The sequence below is a fragment of the Herpailurus yagouaroundi genome, unplaced genomic scaffold (genome assembly GCF_014898765.1).
Source record: "Herpailurus yagouaroundi ecotype Mexico unplaced genomic scaffold, PumYag 67005, whole genome shotgun sequence".
In the NCBI taxonomy this organism is placed as follows: domain Eukaryota; kingdom Metazoa; phylum Chordata; class Mammalia; order Carnivora; family Felidae; genus Herpailurus; species Herpailurus yagouaroundi.
In genome coordinates this window covers 193134-209699 of record NW_024419868.1, presented here as the reverse complement: position 1 = coordinate 209699, position 16566 = coordinate 193134, and the positions used below count along the sequence as shown (strand labels likewise).

At 36.3% G+C, this 16566-nt stretch overlaps 1 protein-coding gene across 5 annotated transcripts in view; it reads right to left on the bottom strand.

The window, feature by feature from the left end:
- Positions 1–16566, bottom strand: part of WNK3 (WNK lysine deficient protein kinase 3) — a 205089-nt gene that overhangs the window by 186645 nt on the left and 1878 nt on the right. The gene's annotated exons all lie outside the window — the stretch shown is intronic.

Here is a 16566-nt window from a genome sequence, read left to right as displayed (position 1 = left end):
GTGGTTTATATACACAATGGAGTACTATGTGGCAATGAGAAAGAATGAAATATGGCCCTTTGTAGCAACATGGATGGAACTGGAGAGTGTGATGCTAAGTGAAATAAGCCATACAGAGAAAGACAGATACCAAATGGTTTCACTCTTACGTGGATCTTGAGAAACTTAACAGAAACCCATGGGGGAGGGGAAGGAAAAAAAAAAAAGGGGGGCACCTTGTGGGATGAGCACTGGGTGTGGTATGGAAACCAATTTGACAATAAATTTCATATATTGAAAAAAAAAATACAAGTGATAAAAGAGAAAACTGAGAAGATGGATCTCATCAAAATTTAAAACTTTTATGCTTCAAAAGATGCCACCAAGAAGGTGAAAAGCAAAGAGACTAACAGAAAATATGTACAAATCTGATAAGGGACTGATAGAATATATAATAAATTCTTACAACTCAATAATGAAAAGATAAATAATCCAATGGGCTTGAGATCTGAATAGACATTTCTCTAAATAAGATATACAAATAGCCAATAAACACATGAAAAGATGTTCCACATCATGATTCATTAGAGAAATGCAACTCAAAGCCACAATGAAATACTACTTTATACCTGTGAAGATGGCTACAATAAAAAAGAAGACAGGGTGCCTGGGTGGCTCAGTCAGTTAAGTGTCCAACTCTTGATTTCGACTCAGGTCATGATCTCACTATCATGAGATCAAGCCCCGAGTTAGGCTGCGTGCTGGGCATGGAGCCTGCTTACGATTCTCTCTCTCTCTCTCTCTCTCTCTCTCTCTCTCTCTGCCCCTCCCCTGCTTACACATGTGCTCTCTCTCTAAAAAAAAAAAAAAAAAAAAAGAGTAACAAGTGTTAGTAAGGATGTAGAGAAAATAGACTCATATATTGCTGGTGGGAATGTAAAATGATGCAGCTGCTTCAGAACACAGTCTAGCAGTTACTCAAATTAAGTATAGAATAACTAGATGATACCATCTTCCCCAAAGAAATGAAAACATATGTCCACACAAAACTTCTACACAAGTGTCCATAGCAGCACTATTCACATTAGCCAAAGGTGGAAACAATACAAGTGTCTGTCAACTGATGGATAAACAAAATGTGTTATATCCATGCAATGGAATATTATTTGGCAATGCAAAGTAATGAGCTATGGATACATGCTATAATAAGGATAAACCTTTAAAACATTATGCTAAATGAAAGAAGCCAGAGGAAAAGACCACACACTGTATGCTTTCATTTATACGAAGAGTCTAAAATACGCAAATCTATAGAGACAGGAAATAGATTAGTTTTCACTTGGGGCTGAGGTATATAGGAACAGGACTGACTGCAAACTGGCACAAAGGATCTTTAGGGCGTGATGTTAATGTTCTAAAATTAGATTGTAATCAAGGTTACATAATTCTATAAATTTACTAAAAATAATTTACATATATATTGGTGAATTTTATGGTATGTTAATTATATCTCCATAAAATATGATGTCTCCCTTAAGAATCTTAAAATATTTTGACTAAAATCAAAGCCAATGTAAGATCAATATGCCTTTGTAAAATTATACTTTCTACCTTCCCTTCATCCCCCTCCATTCTGTCTATTCTCCTTATTTCATCCTGGTCTCCAGGGCTGAGAATCACTGTTCTGAAGTGAAAAGACCTGACATCGATAAATAATAAATAACAAATAAGAAACACAAACACGGGGTGCCTGGGTGGCTCAGTCAATTGAGTGTCTGACTCTTGGTTTCAGCTCAGGTCATGATCTCACAGTTCATAGGATCAAGCCCCAAGTCAGGCTCCAAGCTGTCAGCTTGAGATTCTCTCTTCTTCTCTTTCTACACCTCCCCTCTCTCAAAATAAATAAACATAAAAAAATTATTTATATAGGGGTGCCTGGGTGGCTCAGTCGGTTGGGTGGCTGACTACAGCTCAGGTCATGATCTCATGGTCTGTGAGTTTGAGACTTGCACTGGGCTCTGTGCTGACAACTCAGAGCCTGGAGCCTGCTTCCGATTCTGTGTCTCCCTCTCTCTCTGCCCCTTCCCTGCTTTCTCTCTGTCTCTCTCTCTGTCAAAAATAATAAACATTAAAAATTTTTTTTAATTATTTATATAAACACAGTAAATAAGGAATATAAATCTTTAAAACTAGGCCAAGACCTTCACTAAGCATAGAATATCTAAGGCCTTTTCATTATGGATCATTAATGGATCGTTATGGATCCACTACCTTCTTGACCATAAAACAGTTTCAGAGCACAGGCTTTGGAGAGGAAGAAACCTGGAATCAAATCTTGGTTTTGCCTCTCATTCCTCAAAGGAGATATGGGGCCAATTACTTCAACTCATTCATTCTTGATTTCATTTGTGAAATCTCATAGGACTGATATGAAAATAAGATGAAAATATACACATAAACTACTTAGCACAGTGCCTGGCACAATATAATAATCAATAAATAGAAGCTTTTATTTTCTATATCTTAAAAACCTCTAGGGGCAGCACTATAATAAACCACTATTCAACAATACTCTAAAAAACATTAAATGATTTTCAGTAGACTCACTTAGTAAAGCTGATAATGATACATTCTTTTAAAGCTTTCCAGTAATAAGACTTGTTAGCATTGATTCAGTGACCAGGATAATATCTCTTCTACATTCAGCAATGCAGAAACACACCTCAGTGAAATACTCCACAAAAATCAGACCTCAAACCAAAAGTCTCTTGCTGAATTTAACAGCTATATATCATAGCCTTTACGTGACAATTTTTTCCTTCATAAAATAGTAATAAACTAGGAATATGTATAAAGATAACTGCAAAAGCACCTCTATAGAGATTGAAACTATAGGGAAAATCTCACAAAGTTTACCTTACATCTACTCCTTTAACCTGCTTGATATATAATCCTGGAGCATTTGAGTTAAAAGTCTGAAATAATTTTCTACCACAGCTTACTGTAGTTCTATCCATGAGAAATTCAGCATAAAATCAGTACTTTGTCAATCAATGGCTCAAGAATTTCAACTTTTGGAATCAGCAATTGAAAGAATACATATAAAGTCAACCTACTGAATGGGAGAAAATATTTGCAAATTCCATATCTGATAAAGGTTGGTATCCAAAATATATAAATAACTCTTACAATTCACAACACAGAAAACAATCCAATTAAAAATTGGCAGAGGACCTGAATAGACATTTTTCCAAAGAAGACAAAGAGATGGCCAGCAGACACATGAAAAGCTGCTCAACATGGGGTGCCTGGCTGGCTCAGTCAGTAGAGCATGCAACTCTTGATCTCAGGGTCATGAATTTGAGCCCCACACTGGGTGTAGAGTTTATTTTTTTTTAAAAAGGAAACTCTTCCCCTCCCCCATGGACTTCTGTTAAGTTTCTCAGGATCCACATAAGAGTCAAAACAGAGGGGAAGAAAAAAAAAGAGGTTAGAGAGGGAGGGAGTCAAATCATAAGAGACTCTTAAAAACTGAGAACAAAATGAGGGTTGATGGGGGATGGGAGGAAGGGGAGGGTGGGTGATGGGTATTGAGGAGGGCACTTTTTGGGATGAGCACTGAGTGTTGTATGGAAACCAATTTGACAATACATTTCATATTTAAAAAAAATAAATAAATCCATTTAAAAAAAAGGAACTCAATATTACTAATGATCAGGGAAATGCAAATGAAAACCACAGTATCACCTCACACCTGTCAGAATGGCTAGTATCAAAAAGAGAAGAAATGAGAAGTGTCGATAAGGATGTGGAGCAAAGGCAACACTAGCACAGAATGTAAACTGGTGCAGCAAGTCTGGAAAACAGTATGGAGGTTCCTCACAAAACTAAAAGTAGAAGTATCACATGATCCAGTGCTTCCACTACTGGGTATTTACCTAAAGAAAATAAAAACACTAAATCACAAAGATACATGCTAACCTAGGTTTACTGCATTATTTATAAAAGCCCAGATGCAGAAGCAACCTAAATGTCCATCAATAGAAGAACGGATAAAGAAGATGTGGTATGTATATACACACAATGAAATATTAGCCATAAGAAAGAATGAGATCATGCCATTCATGATAACATGAATGGACCAAGAGGGTATTCTGCTAGGTGAAATAAGTCAGACAGAGAAAGACAAATAGCATATGATTTCACTCATTTATGGAATCTAAAAAACAAAACTAATGAGTAAATAAACAGCAAAGGTAAACAGACTCATAAATACAGAGAACAAACTTGTGGTGGCCACAAGGGGGGGGGGTGAGGGGATAGACAAAATAGGGAAAGCAATTAAGAGCTACAAACTTCCAGTTATAAAATAAGGAAGCCAAATAGATGAAAAGTACAGCATAGGGAATATAGTCAATTATATTGTAATAACTTTGTATGGTGACATACGGTAACTGTACTTATTGCAGTGAGCACTGAATAATGCATAGAATTGTCAAATTACTATGTAGTACACCTAAAACGAATACAGTGTTGTATGCCATGTATACTTCAATAAAAATCTTTAAATAAATAGTCAAAATTATAAATTTCCCATTAACAGTCCTCTCTCTCTCATATATGTACATTCATGTCAATAAACATTTACCAAGTGCCAAGCACTGTCAAGGTCTGGGGATAAAAGAAAAAAAGTCAGTCCTTGTCCTCAAGGGACCTACAGTTTAGTCAAGTTTAAGATATACTACTGTGGACTTCTGGTTCACCAAGGTGAACTGAACACTTCTATCTCTTGTACTTTCCAAGACCCTGGGAAAGTGATAGTATAAAAGTACAAAAGTATAAGTCATAAGTCAAGAACACAAATGGAAAATGGCATAGCAAATACAAGATTTCAACAATTTCTGACAGAGAACAGATAGGAAAGAACTGGCTTGCGAGTAACGTAAATCAAAGGATGCTACAACCTAAAATACATAACAGAAAGGGTTCCAACCCAGGAGGGAGAAGGCTTGCAAGACCAAACCCCAGAGATAAGCGATCCCATAAAGCACCATAGTTAGAAAGAAAGAAAGAAAGAAAGAAAGAAAGAAAGAAAGCAAGCAAGCAAGCAGGCTGAAAACATGGATTAGCTGAAGGTCTGAATTATGACACAATTGATGAGCTCTCCTCCCCATTCCACCAAAGACAAAAATCCTTGCATGCAGAATATCAAATTCAACAAACCAGGATGAACAAGAGAACTCCAGAGCAAAGCCCTTTGCCCTCCTGCATCTGGGCTCTCCAAGTATAATAGCCAGCTGTCCACCCACTCACCCCAAAATAAAGCCTACCAGTTGACAACCCTGACTCAGTACAACAGAACTCCCAGTCGGCCCTTCTACTAGCTCATTCTTAAATACGAACAGAATCAGGAGACAGCCATTTGGAAAAAACCTGTAACACAGAAAAGAAAGATCAAGAAAAACAAAAATGTTCTTTGAGGAGTTGAAATAATTCAAGAAACCATTTTTAATTTTTAAAAATACAGTCCTAAGATTCAAAAAATCAAAGATGTATATAATTAACAGATTCCCTCCCAACCCATTTAGCTCCCACCATTGCCCTAACAGGTAACCCATTCATTAGATTCTTATGTAGCCCTCCAGAGTTTCTTTAGGCAAATAATCAAGTATAAATAAGGAGCACCTGGGTGGCTCAGTTGGTTGAACAACCAACTCCTGCTTTTGGCTCAGGTCATGATCTCGTGGTCATGGGATCAAGACCCAAGTCAGGCTCTGCGCTGACAGCACAGAGCCTGCCTGGAATTCTCTCTCCCTCTCTCTCTGCCTGTTCCCTGCTCGTGCTCATTCTCTCTCTCTCTCATTCTCACAATAAATAAATGAACATTTAAAAAAAGTAGCATAGTATATACCAAACTTTTGTTTAGAGTCACAATAACTTGATATTTTTTCCCTGTCACCACTTAGAGGTTCCTCATTCTTATTTTTTAAAACCTATGTGGTATATAGTATTCAATTATTTGCTGTTATGTGTTATGACAGATAACGTTGCATATTTTGCATATATCTATCTATATATATATCTATATATATATCTATCTATAGATACATAGATAGATATATATATATGTATGTGGGGGGTGTGTATATTTATGTATTCCCTGAAATGAGATTGTTAGATCAAAAGAAATTTACATACTTAACTTTTATTGAAATATGCTAATATATCCAGAATAATAAATGTGTATCTTTACATAATGCTGCCAAACTACCTTCCATGGGCATTGTACCAATTTAAACTCCCACTTGCAATGTGTGAAAGTGTCCTTTACCCCATAGCCTTGACAACAAAAAGGTGTTATCAAATGTTTTGATTTTTTAACACTCCTATAGATTTAAAAAAGGAATCTCAGTGTGGTTTTAATTAGCATTTATCTTATAAGTGAGGTTAAGCATCTTTCACATAAACAATAATTAAAGTCATGAATAAGCCAAGAATTCTTATTATCACTGTTACCTTTAAGGAAATAAAATAAGACATATGAATATTGGAAAGCAGGAGACAAAACCAAAACTTGCAGGCTATATGATTATCCAGAAAATCCAAGCAAATCAATTAAAAAACTATAATAAGAACTAACAAGACAGCGCAACAGAAAGACCAAAGATGAAATCAATAAGCAGAAATCAATAGCTTTGCTATATATCAGCAATAATCAGATAGAAAATGTAATTTAAAAAACAACTATTCTGGAGGTGGGCAGCACTAGGAAGGGGAGGGAAGGGCTGGGTGCCTTGAAGAAGGGTAGCTCACTGAGATTTTACACACACACACACACACACACACACACACACACACAATCCTGTACATAACAGCAACAAAGCTATAACATATTCATCTAGGAATAAGCTCAAGAAGAAATTTGCAATACTATATAAAGAAAACTAATACAATACAGCTATGGTCAGCTAAATAATGTAGTTTCAGCAGTGATAGCATAAAAAATGTTGTCAAAACAACTGGCTATCTATATGGGGGGGGGAGGGAGAGATGTTACAGCCCTACTTAAAAACCAGTCACAAAAATAAATTCCAGGTAGGTTAAAGAGCTAAATGTAAAAGCAAAACTATGTAACTATTAAAAGAAAAATATGAAGATATTTCTAACTTGAAAAAAGGCTTTCATTAAAAAAAAAAAAAACTAGATGCAAAGACCATTAATAAAAAAGCTAACACATTTGGCCATCTGACCATGAACAAGGTTAAAAGATAAGCAACAGATTGGGAGCAAACATTTGCAACACGTATAGCAAAGCATTACTATCCAGAATATATAAAGAACTAAAAAAAATCAGTAAGAAATACAAATGGCCAATACATGGATGGTAGGATGGTTCAAACTCTTTAGTAAGCAGGGACATGCAAATTCAAATAATTTAATATCATTTTTTTGTCCATCAGATGAGCCCCCCAAAAATGTGTTAATATTACATTTGAGAAGTGTATGAGACATTCAGCACTTCATAAACTCTTGGCAGATAAACTGGAATAGCTTTTTCATTTGACTAATTCCAAGTATCTATTTATAAATCTTTAAGTAGGCTCCATGCCCAGCATGGAACTCGAACTCATGACCCTGAGATCAAGAGTCGCAACCTCTACCAACTGAGCGAGCCAGGCACCCCAACAAATTCCACGTATCTTAATGCATACTTGTCATTAGCAATTCCACTTTTTAGTATCTACCTGAGAAATATTCTTGTACGCATAGGACTTTTACTGAAGCATTGTTTGGAATAGCAAAAAATACTGAAAAGAACTTAAATATACACCTATAAGAGAATGGTGAAATAGCAGTGGTACATGTGTAATAATACACATCTGTTTAAATGAGAGATGGATACATACTGATATATAAAAATCTCCTACATATACATACTATTAGGTGAAAAAAATATAGTACAACATATACATCTTTATATCATTTATGTGAAAAAAATCCACAAAACCTTTTGTTTCTAAATGTATTCATGTATGTTTAAATGCCTATAAAAAAGACCGGAAAGATATGCTCTTAACTTACCCTACAGGTTAAAGAAGCAAGTAGTATTAAACACTATGTATTCATTAAAAAGAATGAAGTGACGTGTAAATACTGACATGAAAAGAACCCTAAGTCATATTCTTTGGGAAAAGAGCAAATCATAAAATATATTTTTTTATTTGTATATGCACATATGAAAAAGGACTGTACAAGTTCACAGTCAACTCCTTTTCTCCAAAGATTTTGTTTTTATTATTTTTAAGTAATCTCTACGCCCAATGTGGGGCTTGAACTTACAACCCCAAGATCAAGAGTTGCAAGCTCCACCAACTGAGCCAGCCAGGTGCACCCCCCCAGTCAACTTTTAACAATGGATACCCACTGGGGGGCAGGAAATTGCAAAAAAAGTGGACCTTAAGGCTTTAGTGGACCTCTATGTTATTTTAATCCTTTAAGGCAGAATTGTCTATTGTCTATCAGAATTGTCTATACAAAAGAACCAGTTAAGAATATTATCACTTCTCAAAATAACTGAAGGAAGGAGAAAACAAATAAGGTATGTACTACATAAATCCAAATAAATTCATCAATCAATACTTATTGAATGCTTTGTGCCAAGCACTGTAAGCCCCTTCATGCATTTTCTCATGTAATCATCACCAGAATCTTGAGGCAGATAATATCTTTATTCCCATTTTACAAATGAAGAAACTAGGCTTTAAAAATTAACTTGACTAAAATCACACAGCTAGCGAAAATCAGGGCTAGAATTCAATCCAGGCATTGAATTCCTAAGTCCATTCTTTACTCATAACATGACGCCACATATGACTTAGAGCCACATGTGTAACACTATATCCCTGAATTACACAGATACATACAATGCATAACCACATTATAGTCCTCAGGAGTTTATAACACTAAAACTATCTTCTTACTCACTTCCATCATCCAGTTTTGCTTTAGAAAGATCATTTCCTCAATTAAAGATGCCCATTTTGTGTGAAAAACTTTCTGGGTCCAAATTAGAAAAGCGGTTGAAATCATCTCCATCTTCTTTCATTATCAAAAATAAACAATTTATCTTTATTGGGGCGCCTGACTTTATCAATCACCTATCCTAATTAAAACTGTATTCTGTCTAACCCTTTATAACAATGGTGGCAAAACTACATACAGGGGCACCTGGGTGGCTCAGTCAGTTAAGCATCCCATTTCGGCTCAGGTCATGATCTCACGGTTTGTGGTTCGAGCCCCACGTTGGGCTCTGTGCTGACAGCTTACAGCCTGGAACCTGCTTCAGATTCTGTGTCTCCCTTTCTCTCTGCCCACCCCCCACCACCAGCTCACACTCTATCTTCCTCTGTCAAAAATAAATAAACATTAAAAAAATAAATAAATAAAATAAAAAACTACATGCAGCCCTCAAGCCAAACCCATCTCACTTCACTGCCATATTTTGTGCAGCAGGTGAGCTAAGAAAGATTTTTATATTTTTAAATGGTTGGGAAAAAAATCAAAAGAATAGTATTTCATGACACAAAAATTATTTAAAATTCATATTTCCGTGTTCATAAATAGTTTTATTGGAACATAGTCACACTCATTCATTTATATATTGCCTATGGCTGCTACAACAGCAGAGTTGAGATGTTGCAACAGACTTCATGGCCCGCAAAGCTTAAAATATTTAGTCTGGTCCTTTACAGAAAAAGTTATCAAACCTTGCTTTATAGTTTTCATAAGAAAGTTATCTACTTTACTGAATTACTCCTAACAACAAGTCTGAGAGCTATTTGGTATTACCCTGAATTCTGAAAATTAGGAAGGCTCAGAAAAGTTTTAGCATCTTTCCCAAGTCAGAAAGCTAGTAGGTGAAGGGGAGAATTCTGGAAACCCAGTTTTCTAACTCCAAATCCAATATACTGTTTACCACAATACCACTTTCTAAGAACCCAACCCCTCCTGATTAATCAATGAGTTTAGATCTTTGGCGCTAAAATTTACCAGGTGGTTAGAGACATAAAAGCTTTAATTTGGTAGGAAATCATTTCTCAGTTGAGAAACTCTGACTCCAAAAATATTTTAATAGACTACAATGCATTTCATATGTACATGTATGTCATATAATTTACAAAACATATTTTCTCATTTAATGAGCCAAAAAACCTCTGCAAAATAGGTAGGGCTTTTGTTTTGTTTAGTAACACATGAAGTAATCGATGCTTAGACTTACACAAGATCATACTGAGGGCAAGACCAGAACCCAAGCTGACTCCTACTCCAGTGACATTTTCATTTGGGAACAGTTTCTTCTCGTAAGGAACGTATTTGGGTTTTCTCCCCCCCTTAGAAACAAAAGTAGTAGCTCAGACATTTAAATATTAAGAAACCTATAGTGTTTAAAAGGGATAAATAAACAATTCAACAAAATAACAATTAACAAAAGAGATACTCAGAATTGCTGGTCTCAACATTCAGATCTCTGGGGGCGCCTGGGTGGCGCAGTCGGTTAAGCGCCCGACTTCAGCCAGGTCACGATCTCGCGGTCCATGAGTTCGAGCCCCGCGTCAGGCTCTGGGCTGATGGCTCAGAGCCTGGAGCCTGTTTCCGATTCTGTGTCTCCCTCTCTCTCTCACCCTCCCCCGTTCATGCTCTGTCTCTCTCTGTCCCAAAAATAAATAAACGTTGAAAAACAAATTAAAAAAAAAAAAAAACATTCTGATCTCTGTTCAAAGTCACCTCCTCAAAGAAGACTTCCAAACTAACCACCTGAGGTAAAGAGGCTCCTCTCTAACATCCCAGCACCCTTTAAAATTTTTTTTCTTGAGGTACTTGGCTGGCTTAGTCAGTGGAACATGCAACTCTTGATCTCGGGGTTGGGGATTTGAGCCCCACATTGGGGTAGAGATTATTTAAAAATAAAACCTTTTTTAAAAAGTTCTTCTCAGCATTTATTTTCTGATAGATCTGTTGACCATCTGTTGTCTTCCACTGTAATGTAACTTCAAAGAGGACAGGGTCATTGCCTGATTTACTTCCTTTTCATCTATTCCCCCAACATATCAACCCTGCACACTGGAGGAACACAATAAATATTTGTTGAATGAATGGTAGAACTTTAAAAACATGCTGGGTAAGTCATACTACAAAATTCATTTGGGCTAACAGCTTCAGAGTGAGTTAAAAGTGCATCTGAAAGGTTCCTTAGCAAATAAACTGCGTATCTTCAAGGGTTTTGTCTCTTGCTAGAAACCTTCAAATGATAGTTCTGAATGGAAATGCGACAGTCGCCCATCAGGATAAAAATTATTCTCCAGGCAGCATTGGAAATAAAAGAACTGAACTAGTCTTGGAGTTGATCAAACCAATTCCCCATTCTTGTATTAAAACACATCCCCTAGTGTTTAAAACAATTCAAAATAACATCCCTATTTTAATTATACTTGACTTGAGGCTGAGATTTACCAACCAAACGTGCTATGCTAAATTTTAATTCTCATTTTTACAAGCAACTAAACTAAAATAATCTTGCGTTATTCCTAAATGAAAAGGACAAGTACAGGTGATGATAGCCCAAGCTACAAATAAAAAGTCTCCAAAAAGTACTGACTGATATGTGCTTTGGTCAAGAAGCTGGCCCACAATCAGAATCTATGTAACACATAGATATGACTACTTTTAGGATAAATCCCATGCCAATTTCTGGTTAATTATAAACCAAATCTGCTTTTTTCCTACTTTTAAGATTTCAACCTATACAATCTGAAAACAAAAATACTACTCTTTATAAAAAAGGAAAACAACACTTTAACATAAGAGTGTCTAGCTAGCCATATTGAAGTTTCCTGATCATGCAAGTCTCATTGCCTCATAAAGAGCTTTAGAATATTCCCACTCTTCAAATATAAGGCATGACCTTCAAAAATGCATTTAGTAACATTTCTCCTCCACAAATGCTCAAAAAGTAATCAGATATCGCCAAAAAATAGCTTCATTTAAATACATATACAGTATTGTATATTATGTATTTTTATTGAAGTATAGTTGACACACAATGTTACATTAGTTTCAGGCATACAACATAGTGACTCAACAAGTCTATACATTATGCTATGCTCCCACAAGTGTAGCTACCATCTGTCACCATACAACAATATTACAATACCATTAATTATATTCCCTATGGTGTACCTTTTATCCCTATGACTTATTCCTCCCATAACTGGAAGCCTGTACCTCCCACCCCCTTATCTATTTTATAATTTAAAAAAACTTCAAGATAATCCATATGCAAAAGAATAGAGCTGGACCCTTACCTTATACCATATACAAAAATTAACTCAAAATGGATCAAAGGCCTCAATATTAAAGCTAAAACAATAAAACTCTTCAAAGAAAAAATAGGGGTTAAAAATCTTCATCATCGTGGATTCGGCAATGGTTTCTTAAATATAACACTGAAATCATAAGAAACAAAAAAAAACTGGATTTCGTCAAATTTCAAAACTTTTGTGCATCAAAAGACACTATCAACAAAGTAAAAAGACAACTGAGAATGGAAGAAAATATTTGCAAATCATATATCTGATCAGGGTCTAGTAACTAGAATATATATACATATATATATTTAATTTTTTTTAATGTTTATTTCTGAGACAGAGTGGGAAAGGGACAGAGAGAGAGGGGGAGACACAGAATCAGAAGCAGGCTCCAGGCTCTGAGCTGTCAGCACAAGGCCCGATGCAGAGCTCCAACTCACAAACCGTGAGGTCATGACCTGAGCTGAAGTCAGACGCTCAACCGACTGAGCCACCCAGGCGCCCCTAGATATATTTTTAAAAAACTCTTACAAGTCAACAATAAAAAAATTATAAAATGGGCAAATAGATATTTCTCCAAAGATGAAATTCAAATAGCCAATGAGCACATTAAAAGATGCTATCGGGGCGCCTGGGTGGCGCAGTCGGTTAAGCGTCCGACTTCAGCCAGGTCACGATCTCGCGGTCCGTGAGTTCGAGCCCCGCGTCAGGTTCTGGGCTGATGGCTCGGAGCCTGGAGCCTGTTTCCGATTCTGTGTCTCCCTCTCTCTCTGCCCCTCCCCCGTTCATGCTCTGTCTCTCTCTGTCCCCAAAATAAACGTTGAAAAAAAAATTTTTTTTAAATAAAAAATAAAAAAAATAAAAGATGCTATCATTGCATAGGGGCACTTGTACCCCAATGTTTATAGCAGCACTCTCAACAATAGCCAAATTATGGAAAGAGCCGAAATGTCCATCAACTGATGAATGGATAAAAAAATTGTGGTTTATATACACTATGGAGTACTACATGGCAATGAGAAAGAATGAAATACCGCCCTTTATAGCAACATGGATGGAACTGGAGAGTGTGATGCTAAGTGAAATAAGCCATACAGAGAAAGACAGATACCAAATGGTTTCACTCTTACGTGGATCCTGAGAAACTTAACAGAAACCCATGGGGGAGGGGAAGGAAAAAAAAAAAAGAGGTTAGAGTGGAAGAGAGCCAAAGCATAAGAGACTGTTAAAAACTGAGAACAAACTGAGGGTTGATGGGGGGTGGGAAGGAGGGGAGGGTGGGTGATGGGTATTGAGGAGGGCACCTTTTGGGATGAGCACTGGGTGTTGTATGGAAACCAATTTGACAATAAACTTCATATATTGAAAAAAAAAGATGCTATCATTAGTCATTAGAGAAAGGCAAATTAAAACCACAATGAGATCCCATTTCACACCCACTTAGGATGGCCATAAAGCACACAAACAAAAAAATCCAGAAAGTAACAAATGTTGGTGAGGATGTGAAGAGATTAGAACCCTTATACATTACTGGTGGAAATGTAAAATAGTGCAGCCACTGTGGAAAAAGTTTGGTGGTTCCTCAACAAGTTAAACAGAATTACTACATGACCCAATAATTCTACTTCTAGGTACATACCCCAAAGAATTGAAAACAGTTCTTCAAGTACTTATACACAAATATTCATACCAGCATTACTCACAAAAGCCAAAAGGTAGAAACATACCAAATGTCTACGAACCGATGAATAGATTAACAAAATGTAGTATATTCATACAATGGAATATTATTCAACCATAAAAAGGAATGAAATATAGGGGCACCTGGCTGGCTCAGTTGGAAGAGCATGCAACTCTTGAACTTGGGGCTGTGAGTTCAAGACGCACGATGGGTGTAGAGACTACTAAAAAAAAATAAACTTAAAAAAAAAGGAATGAAAGACTGATACATGCCGCAACATTAGTGAACCTCAAAAACATGCAAAGTGAAAGAAGCCAGACACAAAAGGTCATATATTGCATAACTTCATTTATATGAAATACCCAGAATAGCAAATCCATAGAGAGGGCAGATTCGTGGTTGCCAGGGGCTGGGAGGAAAGGGGAATGGGAAGTGACTGTTTAATGGGTACAGAGTTTCCTTTTGGGGTGATGAAAATGTTTTGGAACAAGATATGCAACATCATGAAGGTACTTGACATTGAATTGTACATTCTAAAATGGCACATTTTATGTTATGTGAATTTTATCACAATACAAAGTTACCAGGTTAAAACACAGAAAACAATGTTACTTCATTTCTGTTAATGAAAAAAATGATATATCCCTGAAGAAAGGAGCATTAAAGGCTCACTACTGCAGTAAGTTAACCTCAACATTTTCTAAACTGAATATCTTATGATAAGCTCTACCTAAACAATTTAAAATGGCATCAAATTCTCCTTTTGAAGTTTTGGGTATTTCTGAATAAATGCTTTTATAGATGTCCTTTACAATCATCAAATATCTCCTAACAGTACCATAAATTTTATGATCTCAAACAAAAAAATGGAAAAGACCCACCTCTCTGAAAGTATTCTGGATTTTAGGCAAGAGACATAAACAAGTATATCTGCAAATAGAACTGGTCTACTTATACTAAGATGGGATGCTGAGAAAGGAAGGGTTTTTTTCTTACACACAATCCCCACCCCACAGACATATACACAAAAACTTAGGCCTTCTATTAATTTTAAGTAAATTATCTGACTAGAAATCTTATGGTAATATAACAATTCTCATTTCTTTATTTCTGACTACTCTGGTTCTACGCAACCACTGGCTTTATCATTTACTGGCTAAGTCAATGGACACCTTAATGAAAAATTCGTGTACTTTATGGAAGAAAGTTAAAGTCCAAATTACAGAAATTTAACTCCTATAAAATAATTATATCAACAAATGTAGACTTGTGATATGAAGATCAACGCTGGTCTAGAAGTCAGAACTCCAGGGTCCACCACTTACCAGGACAGGTCTTATCTTTCTGTGCTTTCTCTCTTATGTATAAAAAGGCAAATATGTTCCTGCTTGCCTACCAACAGAAGTACAGTAATAAAAATATGTACAAGGTGTGATGGGACCACTAAAGAAGGGCACCGAATGCAGTTTGGTGGAGGATGCTGGGAAAAGAAAAGAAGCGGGGGGCGGGGGAGCATGAAAGGCTTTCAGAAATAGCTAATGACTGAAGTTAGTCTAAAAAGAATGAGTTCAAAATTCAAAGGGAAGGGGAGAGAGAGCATTCCAGGTTGGGGAGGGGGTTTGGGGCAGGGGCATCAGAAGCGAAGGCAGAGAGATGAACACCAAAAATCTGTTTATGTTATTTTCCTTCTTAAATAGTCAAGGGCTCCTAATTCTGCAGGGTAATCCTTCACCCTAGCCTCAATCTAAGATTCCAATCTTATCGCATTCCACTCCCCAGCCTCAATACTTGAAAGATCTTCCACTCCAGGAACATCTAGTTCAAAACTGGGAGGCTACCTTGCCTGCCAAAGTTGGTGTAACATTCCCAGGCTCTCATGGTGCTTTTATACTTCTATTCTACTGCTTACTACACTAAGTATTCATCTTAATCTAAGAGAATACGAACATAGTATTAACTTTTGTATTTAAACTCTGGGTAGCCAAAACAAGGATTACACTCCTTCCAACATCAAAGCAGAATAAAAGAAAAAAGTCATGAGAATGTTCTCAAATTTGCAACTTTTCCAAGATAATAAATATATGTCAGCAAAGTTTGTAAAAAGTAACCATGAAAAGTTAAAAATCCATAAACTATTAATCTTGACCCAGAATAGAATGAGACCATCACAAAGCATCCCTACCAGAAGATAAGTAATGCATTCCGAGAACAAAATGTCCTTAGTAATCTGCTATAATTTAAACGCACACCAACAAGCAAGTGCCAATTTTCAAACAAAATAAATTCTGAATGACAAAAAAAATCACGTATATATATTTTAGCATTCAAAACCAGTTTTAGTGCATCTTAGCTATCCTTCAATGCAAGGTATCCCTCCTTTAGGCTGCTGACTTCAAACGATTTTTAAATTCATCAGTCTAAAGGTTAAAGATTGTCTAGAAGACACCTGCTGCTCTGTGTCATATACTGAGACCTCTTCAAAAGTTACCTTAGTAGTACAACTTACTGTAAATGAAAAACAGGTAACAATGCCTCCCCAAA